Below are 14,099 nucleotides of genomic sequence, written 5' to 3'. Positions count from 1 at the left end.
TACATACATATATATATATATATATATATATATATATATATATATATATATATATATATATATATATATATATATATATATATATATATATATATATATATATATATATATATATATATATATATATATATATATACATATATATACTGTGAAATGTGTGTATATATATATTTACAATTATTGGCCCAAAAATGTAGTACAAGTAGAGTAAAAGTATCTGTTGTAAATATTAGTCTAAGTATGATTAAAAAACAGCCCTTTCAAAAGTACTCGAGAGTACTAATTAGTGAGTGCACTCAAAAAGCACAAATTCACAAAAACACAATTCTTGAGATTTCATTGGGACAACTTAATTTTTTTTATGTTCAATCCACATCAATTTGTTAAAAGTGTTAAGTTAACTTAAACAATTTGTGTTGAGACAATATGAATGAATTGTGTGGAATCCTGCCTTTTTTTTTGCAGTGTATTACGCTGTCAAGAGCTGATTTGTTAACATGCAATTTGTCTGTGGGTGTGTGTAAACGTAAAATGGTGCATTTAGCTATTGTTTAGGGCCATTTGTCAGTTTCAGTCATAATACTATAATAAAATAGGAATGCAGTCTCTGGGTCATTGGGTGTGAAGATTTTGGACATCTTCTTGGACACGTTAATGCTTCCAAATAGTTCACTGCATTTATAAAGCGCCCATGTCTTGAGGTTGTTCAGTATGATGCGGTTTGCTTTCTATGTGCAATTAGATTTGACAGGAACCACAGGACTGATGGTTCTACTGTAGCCAATCCCTGTAGACAAAAACAAATAGTTAAAAAGTATTGACTACAGGTTGAAGAAAAGTAGTTGAGTAAAAGGAAAAGTACACATTTTTTAAATTGCTTAGGAAAGTCCTGTAATTACAGTAGAATTGAGTGTTTGTAATTTGTAACATTACACCACTGTATCTTTGTAATATCTATTGATGCAACATTCATGAATGGATTCTGCTCATTTCAGCTTTTGAACTGTGTTATGAGACCTTGATCTTGGCTCTGATGCTGAAAAGTTTCATAATTTATAACTTTTATTAACAATTTTAGGATTGGCTTGGACATAATGAGAGGTTTCCTACTGTGCAGACAGGATACATCATCAGTACATTCAGATACCATGAGCAGACAGTGCTAGAATAGCAGGCAAATATCAACTACTGCACAATAAAGTTTTCTCATGCGATGACACCTGATGTATTGTAGCATCATTGTCTCTGGTCATCTGGTCACGTTGGACAGTGATTTGTAGAAGTCCTGGATAGTACACTTTCAGTGCTATATGAGGCTGAAGTTAATGCGCATTTAAAGAGATAGTTTCCTCCCAAAAAAATTTAATTATTTGCGGTCCAAATGGTTCAAACCTTGATGAGTTCCCTTCACAAAAGAAGATATTTTGAAGAAGGCTGGAAACTTATTGACTTCCATAGTAGCAAAAAGAAATACTATAGAAGTCAATGGTTACAGGATTACAACATTTTTCTAAATAGCTTATTTTGTGCTCAACAGAACTCATAAAGGTTTAAGAAAAGTAATAAGCGATGACAGAGTTTTCCTTTTTAGGTGAACTATCCCATTAAATGTATCATGCTATATATTAATGAATATATTATCTACGTGTTTCAGTGTTCATACAATTATGTATTTGTCCTAAAGATCTGTATACTAATAATAATTTTGGCGTAGCAACATTTTGCTCACAAAATGCTATAGCACATGACGGATTAAAGCAAAAAGACTGAAATTGTAGATTCCTGCAAACCTTACTACAATAATTTTTACCTTGTACTAGAAACATCTAAGAAGACGTCTGTACTTTCATGAAGCATAACTCAGAACTCCATTAAGCCTTTGAACTAAAAACATCGACCAATGAGTAATACAATTTCCCTCAGTGTTGTTAAATCTGTCTATCCTCAGCGCCACCTAATTACACAGTCAGAAAGCCAAAGACTCATCAGGTTCAAAGTTCGCCCATCACATTTACCCTCTCAATATGCCCCATAACACAATATTTGGGCCAAAAGCAACGGGTGTCCTTTCATATGCATAATTACCATAAACTGTCACAATAACACTCTCATATCCAAGACGAACTCCCACACTGCACTAAAGAAACGACTCGGTCTGACATCCACGAAAACAAGTTTTTCTCTCAGTCTAGCACCCTCCTACACCACTCTTTAAAAGTGAGCGTTTATGATTTAACCATTAATGGCGGAGGCGCATTTGTGTTTGTTTTCCATCATTATCTCTATCCTGTGCCACAGGATCAGGTTAGAGCGGCAGAAGTGCTCTCTCTGTCCCACGCCATATCTTTAATTAGCTCGACTCTCTCTAGTAAAACACACACAATCCGCCGGCTCAAAGTAATTGGCTCAGAGAGAGAGAAAGTGTGAAAAAAAGAGCAGATTTCTTTAATTAATTTATCTGCCCGCGAGAGCAACCCGGAGAGCAGCCGCAGGCCAGTTTACAAGCTCACACATACACAACATCACCACCTGAGAATATATGGCCTTGTGAGAGGCGAAGGAAATCTGAGAATACATTAAAGCGAGGCACTTAACCTCACACACGCACACACACAAGGCAGTTGCGGTTTGATTGGATGTTAATTTGAAGCGTATTTTTTTTGTACCTGTATCCACCATTTTCCCGCAGGTGACTTCTGTATTTCAAATTAAAGGTTGCACTTCTGGTTTCCATTCAAAAGAACTGAAAAAAAAAAAATAAATATACAATGTAAAAACTGAGGTACGTTTGGCTTTGTATTTTTTTTTTATTTGTCATTAATTTAATGTTACACTTTGTATTTTAAAGAAACCCGATTAGGTCCCTTTAAGGAAGATGTCAAATAAGTCTGTGATGTCCCTATAGCATGTGTGTGAAGTTTCAGATCAAAATACCTCACAAATAATGCTTTAGAACTCTTTGAATCTGCCTCGTTTAGGCTTTAATCCAAATAGTGCCATTTTGGTGGTTGTCACTTTAAATTCAAATGTGATTGTGCTCTTTTGAAAAAGGGCGGAGCCACAAATGCCTATGTGTCAGCATAGTGGCAGAATCAAAAACAAGACTAATGTCCCATGTTAATGAGGGAGAGATTGTCACTAATGGGTGGGTCATTCCCTCTCTCTTAGCAGCTAGCTCTCTGCAACTCTCACATGGTTGCTCACTGAGGCTTAGCGCCGGTCAGTACCTGGATGGGAGATCACATGGGAAAGCTAGGTTGCTGCTGGAAGTAGTGTTAGTGAGACCAATAGGGGGTGCTCAACCTGCTGTCTGTGTGGGTCCTAGCACCCCAAGTATATTGATGGGGGACTCCACACTCTCAGTGAGCGTTGTCTTTCGGGTGAGACGTTAAACTGAGGTCACGACTCTCTATGGTTGTTAAAACATCCCACGATGTCCTTCGAAAAAGAGTAAGAGTTTAACTCTGGCATTCTGGCCAAAATTTCCCACTGGTCCCTGTTCATCATGGCCTCCTAACCATCCCCATATCATAATTGGCTTCATCACTCTGTCTCCTCTTCACCAATCAGCTGGTCTGTGGTCTGGTTCAATATGCTGCCGTTCCATCATTCAGGTGGATGCTGTACGCTGGTGGTGGATGAGGAGATTCCTCCCCAAAAATGTGTAATGTGCTTTGACTGTCCAGAAAGCACTATATAAATGTTAGAAATTCTAATAAGGCAGCACGGTGGCGTAGTGGGTTGTACAATCGCCTCACAGCAAGAAGGTCACTGGTTCAAGCCCCGGCTGAGTCAGTTGGCATTTCTGTGTGGAGTTTGCATGTTCTCCCCATGTTGCCATGTTTGTGTGGCCTTCAGGTTCTCTGGTTTCCCCCACAGTCCAAAGACAGGTGGTATAGGTGAATTGAATAAGCTAAATTGGCTATCGTATATGTGAGTGTGTGCAAGAGTATGTGGGTGTTTCCCAGTGTTTGGTTGCGGCTGGAAGGGCATCCGCTGTGTAAAACATGTGCTGGATAAGTTGGTGGTTTATTCTGCTGTGGCGACCCCAGATTAATAAAGGGCCTAAGCTAAAAAAGAATTTAAATGAATTAATGAATTCTAATAAGGAATTACATGTACAAAGGGAGAATAACAAATTAGGTGTTTTTATCAAGTGTAATAATAAAAAAATAATATTTAACTATTTTTACCATTAGAAGCTGGTTATATTCACAGACTGTTTACACCTAACTGTTTAAACGGTTTATAAAAGAGAGTTTTGCATAATAGGTCCTCTTTAATGTTATACATTATCACTTCTGTGGACAACATCTCTTTTGATTATTATTTTCTTTTAATTCCTTACAGTGCAGTAATAGTCAATATTTGTCTGTAATATATTGGTGGAAGACTTTTTTGGGAATATAGTCTGCTGAAATTACTTTATTAATTCTAACATGTTGCTTCTTAATATAATGGACAAATGAACTGTGAGGAGAGTAACAACACCTCATTGTACCCAGTTTTAAAAACAGCACACAAATGAACGTGATGTATGAAAAGGTTAGACTGAGATTAGCTAAGATTGCTATCTTATAGTATTCTAAAAGAATTAACTCATATACAGGACATTAGTTTGTAGTGCAACTAGTTTTATCGTTAACCGCTTATTGTTAAAAACAGCCACTATTTTATATTTTCAGCACACTAAAAAAAATTATTTAAACATGATTCCTAGGATTTTCTAGAATTTTTTAGGTTAAGTGGTTGTAAACAATTTATTTGGGCTGAATGTAAAGACCCCCTATTATGGGTTTTTGAAAATGACCTTCCATGCAATTCAATTTTCAATTCAATTTATTTATAAAGCACTTTAAAACAACACAGTTGACCAAAGTGCTGACAACAAAGAAAAAAACAAACTTTAAAATACAAATAAATAAAAATAAAAATAAATAAAATCCGGTGTGTAACACAGCTCTAAGTGAAGTGAAATATCCAGCTAAGGCTTAAATCTGAAAGTACACAATGTTTAAAACAATTGATTCATCTATAAAAGAGTTGGGAACAAATGAATCGCTGCACGAATCATATGGGAGTCATTGGAATAATTAGGTAAAAATAAATGCATACTATAAGACAATGAAAGTGTTTTTGACCTTGCATGCATATCAGACCCCCAAAACCAAAATATGACCCTTTTTAATGCATAACAGAGGCTCTTTAAACAAACAAATTCAATTACTACATACACTCAATTTAATTATTTATTTAAATTCAACCCATATAAATTGTTATATAAATATGAAATATTTTATGAACATATTTTAAAATATATTTTAAATAATCTATATTTTTAGTGCATCTAAAGTAATCAGAAGAGAGATTGTGTCCATATTATTATTCTTTTTGATCAGTTTAATGGCCCGGACTCATTTATCGTGCTTATACTATGGTTTCCACACCTAAAGACAACGTTCAAATCTTATATTTCAAGAGAGTTGCAAGATTTGTCTCTTAAAATCTTTCCTGTGTGTAGGACTGGTTTCTTCCTACACATCTCATCCAAAGCGCTTTGTTTTGTTTTGATTTGCTTTTTGAATGTTGAAGCAGTTAAATAACTGAAATCATTCAGCATAGTGATATGGAACTGTAATGCGGTCAAGACCTGCCTGGAAATACTTCAACTGTGCGCTTATATCTGAAAATAACTGCACACCTCAGAATTCAGCCAATCAGAATCAAGCATTTACCACCCCGTAGATCTTATGAGATTATGCATATCAAAAGAATAAAAAACTGGAAAATGCTTACCTAGAGTTTGCAAAATACATTTCTAATTTTTTTGTTTTGTTTAATTTTCAACAAAACCAAAACACTTTTTGATAAAATTAGTATGAGACTGTTCATTTGCAGTATCCCCCCATAAAAAAGCACCTACACTTGTACTGACAGACAGCTTGTTATTCATTCAATATTTATATGGGCATATTTTAAAGAGACACACACACGTAGTCTAAAACTAATATCCCTCATTGTTTTGAGCACTGTAAACATTTGAAGAATATGAATAATACCATAATTACCAGATAATGGGAACGAGAGGAGTCGTGTGTCGCTTACAGATTTTTCACCCAAGGGCCAAAATATATGAAGCCATATCAAGTGTACAAACTGGCAAACAAGCCACATTAACATCTCCAATATCAGTCTCTCTCTCTCTCTCTCTCACACACACACACACACACACACACACACACACACACACACACACACACACACAAACACACACACAGTGAAGTTGGCAGCGCCGCTCTGACACAGTAGATCTCCTAACACCCTCTCATTATCCAATCAGAGCGCAGAGCGGCTCACTGACAGACAGACAGTGTGTGAAACTGGCACTCTTCAGACGCCAGAGCAGGACGTCTGCCATCTCTCATTGGGTGCCGATGTGATTGGCGGGGCTGATTATCTAACAGGCTCGTGACTGTAAATGAAGGAGGGATGTGTTGGACTGTGATTGATGGATCAAAGGAAGGATGTGGACTGGGGTTTGATGTGTCCTTATGTTGTAAAATTACTTTTTAAGTTCTATTGGGGAAAAAAAGTATGCTTAGTGTACACTGTTAGACTTTTTATTGTAGATTTGGGGTAGTTTACTGGTAGCATGGTTGCCAGCAAGCTACCATAATTTTAAAGTAGCCTCTTTTTACAGTAGCTTACCGTAGATGTGTTTTACACTGCTATTCCCTTACCACAATTTCTGTTTATGGTAAAATTATATAACGTAACATAACAGTATTGTTACTGTAATTTATTTTAATTACCACAAATTATTTTACAGTATTATTACATTACAGTAATTTTACTGTAATTTATTTCAATGTAACATTACCAGTACAATATCTGCATTTTTAATGTTTAACATTATTGCTATAATATATAAATTAATTAATATGTAATGACATGAGACCATGTACAACAGTGATTTTTATTTATGTATTGTCATTCAATTTAAAGATGAGCAAAACATTCCAGTACTCCTGCCTGGTCTCCTTTCCAGTATTAATGCTCTTGAAGGAATAGTTCACCAAAAAATAGAAAAAGTCTGCTATCATTTATTAACCCTTCACTTGTTCCAAACCAGTCTAAGATTTTATTTTTTATTTAACACAAAATAAGATATTGTGAAGAATGTTAGAAACATGTATATGGCGTCCATTGTAGTAAAAAATGCTATGAAAAAAGTTAATGGTTACAGGTTTTCAACATTCCTCAAAACATCTTCAAAACATCCTTCGTGCTGTGAGGCAACAGCGCTACCCACTGCGTCGCTCAAAAATATATTAATATATAGTAATTGTAACTGCTGTACGTGGGCAACTGAAGCTAATATAACCAAGCTAAACTGTTTAATTAATCTAAACAGCTAGAAGGGTGCTAACATCAACAGTGCATAACTTTACGTTTGAGTGTCATGAACCTAAGCATGAACAGCCCTTAACAGGAGCATACCACAGAGGTGCTTCCTTTACACGTAACCATCGTTGATAATGATGGCCAATATTTTATAAACCAAGGAAGTATTGGGCTTAAACCACACAAGCCAACTCAAACATAAACACACATACAATTTACAACAACAACAAAAAAACTTATATTTAACTCATATAACACATAAAATAACTTTTTTTAACACTTCCCATAATGCTATTCCCATAACGGCTATAGGGCCACTCACTGGCCACTTTATTAGGTGTGCCTTACTAGTACTGGGTTGGACCCATTTTTGCTTTCAGAACTGCCTTAATCCTTCATAGCAGAGATTCAACAAGCTACTGGAAATATTCCTCAGAGATTTTGGTCCACATTGTCATAATAGCATCACGCAGTTGCTGCAGATTTACCGGCTGCACATCCATGATGAGAATCTCAGTTTCCACCACATCCCAAAAACACACTTCTTTGACATTGGTGACTTTGGAGGCCATTTCAGTACAGTGAATGTTCGAGGTTACAGAAGTAACCCTTCGTTCCCCGAGGAGGGGAACGGAAGTGCCATGAATGGGAGGATTCGGATCAGAAGCCGCTTATCTGGAGAGTATTGAACGGGCCAATGAATGAAATTAATTGGCAGCGTAAGCTTGCGCAGGTGTGCGACATCTGCAATTATCTCAGCATATAAGCACACCTGAAGCCAGCAGACGCCATCCTTTTAAGCTGAAGAGACTTTCAAACAGCTAAGGGACAGTCATTATGGCGACGGAATATGGCACTTCCGTTCCCCTCCTCGGGGAACGAAGGGTTACTTCTGTAACCTCGAACGTTCCCCTTCGGTTGGGGAACTTCAGTGCCATGAATGGGAGAATATGGAAAGCGCCATAATGACTGCACCTTACCAACACCCCCGATGAGGAGATAGTCAAGCAAGCGTGACGCACCCACATCATGGGGGGCGCGGTCCTCCAACGTGTCCCTGGCCCTAATTTATCCTACTTCAACAGAAGTTTTACGGATTTAGATATATTTTTTGGGAAGTCGTGAGCATCTAGATAATTCTAGGAAATACGACAGTACGTTGGGAAGCGTGCAATCCCGATAGGGAGGACGCTGCGGAGGCCATCCGTTACCCAAGGGGGGGATAGATGGCAGAATTTACCTATGGACTAGCCCTAAAAAGGGGGAGTACGCATAGCAAAGAGTGGTTAGCGGAGAGGGAAGACACGGGTCCGCCCAGGGGGGGGACTTAACCGTGGCGGAATAAGCATATGGGATCGCCTAGTGGGGATCACGCATAGCAGGCACCTATACCCAAAACGCGGGCTGACCAGCGGGCAGACCTACAACGTAGTGGGCCAGCAAGTGACTCCTCCGCTGAGTCAGTGCTGGGGGCCACGGAGGAATCTGCAGGGCTCACCTGACGGGGAACTTTACTGACAGATAAAAAAGGCGCACGTACCTCCGTGTTAGGGAGAATGGCGCAGCAAGCGTGTTTCAACACCCTACCGAGTTGTCTCCTCAATCACCAAAGGGTTACCTAATACCCTTGAGGAAACCGGCTCCACTCGCAGATTGTAAAACCTTGCAAATGTGTTGGGTGTCGCCCAGCCCGCAGCTCTACAGATGTCTGTTAGAGAGGCGCCGCGTGCACGCGCCCAAGAGGATGCAACGCTCCGAGTGGAGTGTGCACGTACTCCCGGGGGACACGGCTGACCTCGACTCGAATAAGCGAGTGAAATGGCATCCACAATCCAGTGGGATAATCTTTGTTTCGATACGGCACTTCCCTGCTGCCGACCGCCATAACAGACAAAGAGCTGCTCAGATGATCTAAAATTCTGAGTACGGTCCACATAAATGCGCAGAGCGCGAACTGGACAAAGTAAAGAAAGGGCTGGGTCTGCCTCCTCCGGGGGCAGCGCTTGCAGGTTCACTACCTGATCTCTAAAGGGGGTGGTAGGAACCTTGGGCACATAACCGGGGCGGGGTCTCAGGATAACGTGAGAGTAATCCGGCCCGAATTCCAGGCACGAGTCCCTGACCGAAAATGCCTCCAGGTCCCCGACCCTCTTGATGGAGGCCAACGCAACCAGCAGAGCTGTCTTCAGGGACAGAAATCTTAGAGATACTGATTCGAGTGGCTCAAAGGGATCGGATCGCAGACTCGTGAGAACGAGGGCGAGATCCCAAGAGGGCATGAGAGGGGGGCGAGATGGATTAATTCGCCTAGCACCCCTAAGGAACTGGATGACCAGGTTATGCTTTCCCACGGTGCCGCCAGCTACCGCGCTATGATAAGCGGAGATGGCGGCCACGTAAACCTTGAGAGTGGAGGGCGACAGCCTGCTGTCCAACTTCTCTTGAAGGAAAGAGAGCACAACACTAATCTGGCAATTTCGGGGGTCTTCTCTGCGAGAGACGCACCATTCAGTGAATAGACTCCACTTCAGGGCGTAGGCGCGCCTCGTGGAGGGGGCTCTAGCCTGAGTGATGGTATTAACCACCGCAGTCGGTAGGTTACCTAAGTCTTCCTCGCGTCTAGGGACCACACGTGGAGGTTCCAAAGATCGGGGCGAGGGTGCCAGATGGTGCCCTGTCCCTGAGAGAGTAGGTCCTCTCTCAAAGGGATCCGCCAGGGGAGGGCCGTCGCGAGGAGTGAGAGCTCTGATATCCAGGTCCGGTTGGGCCAAAGGGGCGCAACTAGCAGAACCTGTTCCTCGTCCTCCCTGACCTTGCACAGAAACTGCGCGAGCAGGCTCACTGGGGGAAACGCATACTTGCGCATGCCCCGAGGCCAGCTGTGGGCCAGTGCATCCGTGCCGAGAGAGCCCTCGGTCAGGGAAAAAAACAACTGGCAGTGAGCGTTCTCGGGGGAAGCAAACAGATCGATCTGGGCCTCCCCGAATCGCGCCCATATCAGCTGAACAGACTCGGGGTGGAGTCTCCATTCTCCAGGGCGTAACAGCTGTCGTGAGAGCGCATCGGCTGCACGATTGAGCGTGCCTGGGACGTGAATGGCGCGCAGCGATTTCAGCCGCGGGTGACTCCAGAGGAGCAGACGGCGGGCGAGCTGAGACATGCGGCGAGAGCGCATACCCCCCATGCGGTTGATATACGCCGCCGCCGCCATACTGTCCGTCCTGACCAGCACGTGTTGCCGCTCCAGCACCGGTAAAAAGCGGTGGAGAGCGAGGAACACTGCCAACAGCTCTAGGCGATTGATATGCCAATGCAGCTGGGCACCCTTCCAGAGGCCCGCAGCCGCATGCCCGCGACACACGGCCCCCCAACCCGTGTTGGAAGCGTCTGTTGAAACAACAACATGGCTGGACGCCTGTCCTAGAGGCACACCGGCCTGTAGGAACGAGGGGTCGTTCCAAGGGCTGAGGGCGCGGCGACACAGCGCAGTAACCGAGACCCGGTGTGTTCCCGCGTGTCATGCGCGTCTGGGGACCCGATCGTGAAGCCAGTGCTGAAGTGGTCTCATATGGAGCAACCCGAGCGGCGTGACGGCGGCTGCGGATGCCATATGCCCCAGGAGCCTCTGAAAGAACTTCAGTGGGACCACTAGTTTGCTGTCGAGCTCCCTCAGACAGTTCAGCAACAGGCGAGCGCGTTCCTCGGAGAGGTGCGCTACCATGGTGATCGAGTCCAGCTCCATCCCGAGAAAAGAAATCCTCTGCACGGGGGCGAGTTTGCTCTTTTCTCGGTTGACCTGAAGCCCCAGTAGGCGGAGATGCCGAAGCACCTTGTCCCTGTGCATAATCAATTGCTCCCGCGAGTGGGCTAAAATCAGCCAGTCGTCGAGATAATTGAGTATGCGAATGCCCGCGAGCCGAAGGGGCGCTAGGGCACCCTCCGCGAGTTTGGTGAAGACCCGCGGAGACAGAGAGAGCCCGAAGGGGAGGACCTTGTACTGCCACGCTCGACCCTCGAACGCAAACCGCAGAAATTGGCGGTGGCGTGGAAGAATGGAGACATGGAAATACGCGTCCTTCAGGTCTATGGCTGCAAACCAATCCCGAGGACGAACGCATTGGAGAATGCGCCTCTGCGTGAGCATTCTGAACGGCAGCTTGTGCAGACAGCGGTTCAAAACGCGCAGATCTAGGATTGGCCGTGACCCACCGCTCTTTTTGGGTACGATGAAGTATGGGCTGTAAAACCCACTCTCCATCTCGGCTGGAGGAACCGGCTCGATTGCACCCTTCGCCAGGAGGGCAGCAATCTCCTCTCGCAAGACAGGGGCGGACAGGGGGTTGACCCTGGAGAAATACACGCCCGTAAACTTGGGGGGCCGTTTCGCGAACTGAATCGCGTAACCGAGTCTGATTGTGCGTATGAGCCACCGCGAGGGGCTGGCCCGCGCTAACCAGGCAGGCAGAGCCCTCGCTAATGGAGTCATCGCTACAATCGCTGACGTACCAGCGGTGGGGCAGCGCGGAGTGGGTGTGCTGATCCGGGAAGCACGAGGGTCCCGCGGAAGAGCTGGAGGAGAGCGATTCGCTCTGGCTCCGCACCCTGACTCCGGAGAGGGGGCTGGAGGGCTGAGGAAAGGGAGACCGTCCCCCCAGCGCTCGTGAGCCACTGGCGAAGCACGTAGAGTCTGCGAGCCGGAAGGCAGCGCGTCCCGGACTGGCAGAACTCGTGCAGTCACATCCGGGGAAGGGAAAAAGTGCTCTTTTACTGATGTTTTGGTGGCACTGAAAAGTACCGTTGTTATCGGGGCCCCGCCCTCCAGCGGGGAAAGAGCAAGTTTCCTCTTCTCCGGATGGCCTGTCTCAGGGACGCTTCGCGGTCCGTTTACCGGACTTAACGGCGCCCTGGGCAGGAGGGGCTGCCTGCTTTCGAGGTGAACGCCGCGTCCGCTTGGCCGGAGGCGCAGGCGGGGGCGGGGCAGCACTCGTTGGCGGGCGCCCTCGGCGAGGAACAGCGGAGGTGGATGGCTCGGCGGGCGGAGCGGGCTTACGGCCACGCCGATAGATGACATTGCCCATCGCATCCGACTGCTCTTTCACCGCCTTGAATTCCTGGGTGAATTCACCGACGGTGTCGCCGAACAGGCCAGCCTGGGATATGGGCGAGTCAAGAAAGCGAACTTTGTCAACGTCGCGCATATCGGCCAGGTTTAGCCAGAGGTGGCGTTCCTGAACCACAAGTGTGGACATCGTCCTCCCCAGCGCACACGCGGCGGACTTAGTAGTCCGAAGAGCATAGTCGGTCGCGGTGCGCAGCTCATGTAATAAGCTTGGGTTGGACCCGCCCTCGTGCAGCTCGGCCAGCGCCTGCGCTTGGTAGCGCTGGTAGGTGGCCATCGCGTGCAAAGCAGAAGCAGCCTGGCCCGCAGCCTTATAAGCTCTGGCTCCGAGGGAGGCAGACAACCTACAGGCTTTGGACGGGAGGCGGGGCAAACCCCGCCACGTAGAGGCGCCGCGCGGACAAAGATTGACCGCGATAGCGCGCTCCACTGACGGGATCGCCTCATACCCCCTGGCAGCTCCGCCGTCAAGGGCGGTGAGGGCGGAGGCACTCGCAGCACGGGCAGAGAAAGGTGCCCTCCAGGACTGCGTGAGCCTACTGTGCACTTCCGGGAAGAAGGGGACGAGAGGCTTCGAAGGCTTCGCCTTCTGGTCCTCTACGTAGCACCCATCTAGTCGGTCCGGCCGCGGAGCTGGGGGATAAACCATCTCCAACCCCACGGCCGAAGCAGCCCGGGAAAGCACGGCTAACATGTCCGCTTCAGGATCCGATTTGACAGCGCTCACCTGCCCGGAGGGGGCGAGCGGGTCCGGATCTTCGTCGGACAGTGAAAGCCCACCCTCCGATGCCGCGGAGGACATCTGATCTCCGGTGTCAGCGAGTGTGAGAGCTACCATCTGGTTAGACGGATCACTCTCACCACCCGAAGCTTGGATGGAGCGCCGTGAGGAGCGAGAGGTCCGCGAGCCCGTGGGCGGCGGATTAGCTCCCGCTGAAACCCTCAGATCTGCCCGAGCGCCCGCTGCTTTTTTAGAGCAGGAGGCAACTGGGGTGGCTCGCTCTCTTGCGAAAGTTAGCCGCGATCTTAGCTGTGCAACGGTCATGGCATCGCAATGACGACATGAACCGCCCGCGAGCACCGCATTAACATGCTGGACCCCCAAACATGCAATGCAGTGATCGTGTCCATCATCCGGTGACAGGAAACCCCCGCATCCAGAAACGCACAGTCGGAGCGCCATCCTGAAAAGGACGTGCTGCACGACTGTGTTGCTCTTTTAGGAAAGTTGCAACTATACGCACCGCTCTGGAGGACCGGACCCAAAGAACCGCAGGCAAGGGAGTAACCCAGCTCGACCGTCTGCCACCGCGAAGACCCACTCTGGACCGGGAGACACACTCATTCGCTCTGAAGTGCTGATCAGCAAGAGGAACCCTCATCGACTCACTCAGAAAGGATCTGAAGCGAAAAGGATTGGCGTCTGCTGGCTTCAGGTGTGCTTATATGCTGAGATAATTGCAGATGTCGCACACCTGCGCAAGCTTACGCTGCCAATTAATTTCATTCATTGGCCCGTTCAATACTCTCCAGATAAGCGGCTTCTGATCCGAATCCTCCCATTCATGGCACTGAA

General features: G+C 45.6%; 1 protein-coding gene across 23 annotated transcripts in view; it reads right to left on the bottom strand.

The window, feature by feature from the left end:
* The window catches only part of LOC137487924 (uncharacterized), a 410,987-nt gene that overhangs the window by 178,939 nt on the left and 217,949 nt on the right, over positions 1-14,099 (bottom strand). The window contains exon 12 of one of the 23 annotated variants that reach the window (XM_073926254.1): positions 2,667-2,743. The exons of the other annotated variants lie outside the window; for them this stretch is intronic. The gene's annotated coding sequence lies outside the window, so the exon portion shown is untranslated. The remainder of the gene's footprint in view (positions 1-2,666; positions 2,744-14,099) is intronic. 23 annotated transcript variants of the gene reach the window in all.

The sequence above is a fragment of the Danio rerio genome, chromosome 16 (genome assembly GCF_049306965.1).
Source record: "Danio rerio strain Tuebingen ecotype United States chromosome 16, GRCz12tu, whole genome shotgun sequence".
NCBI lineage: Eukaryota > Metazoa > Chordata > Actinopteri > Cypriniformes > Danionidae > Danio > Danio rerio.
Note: the sequence above shows the minus strand (reverse complement) of the source record. Positions and strands in the feature narration are given on the sequence as shown.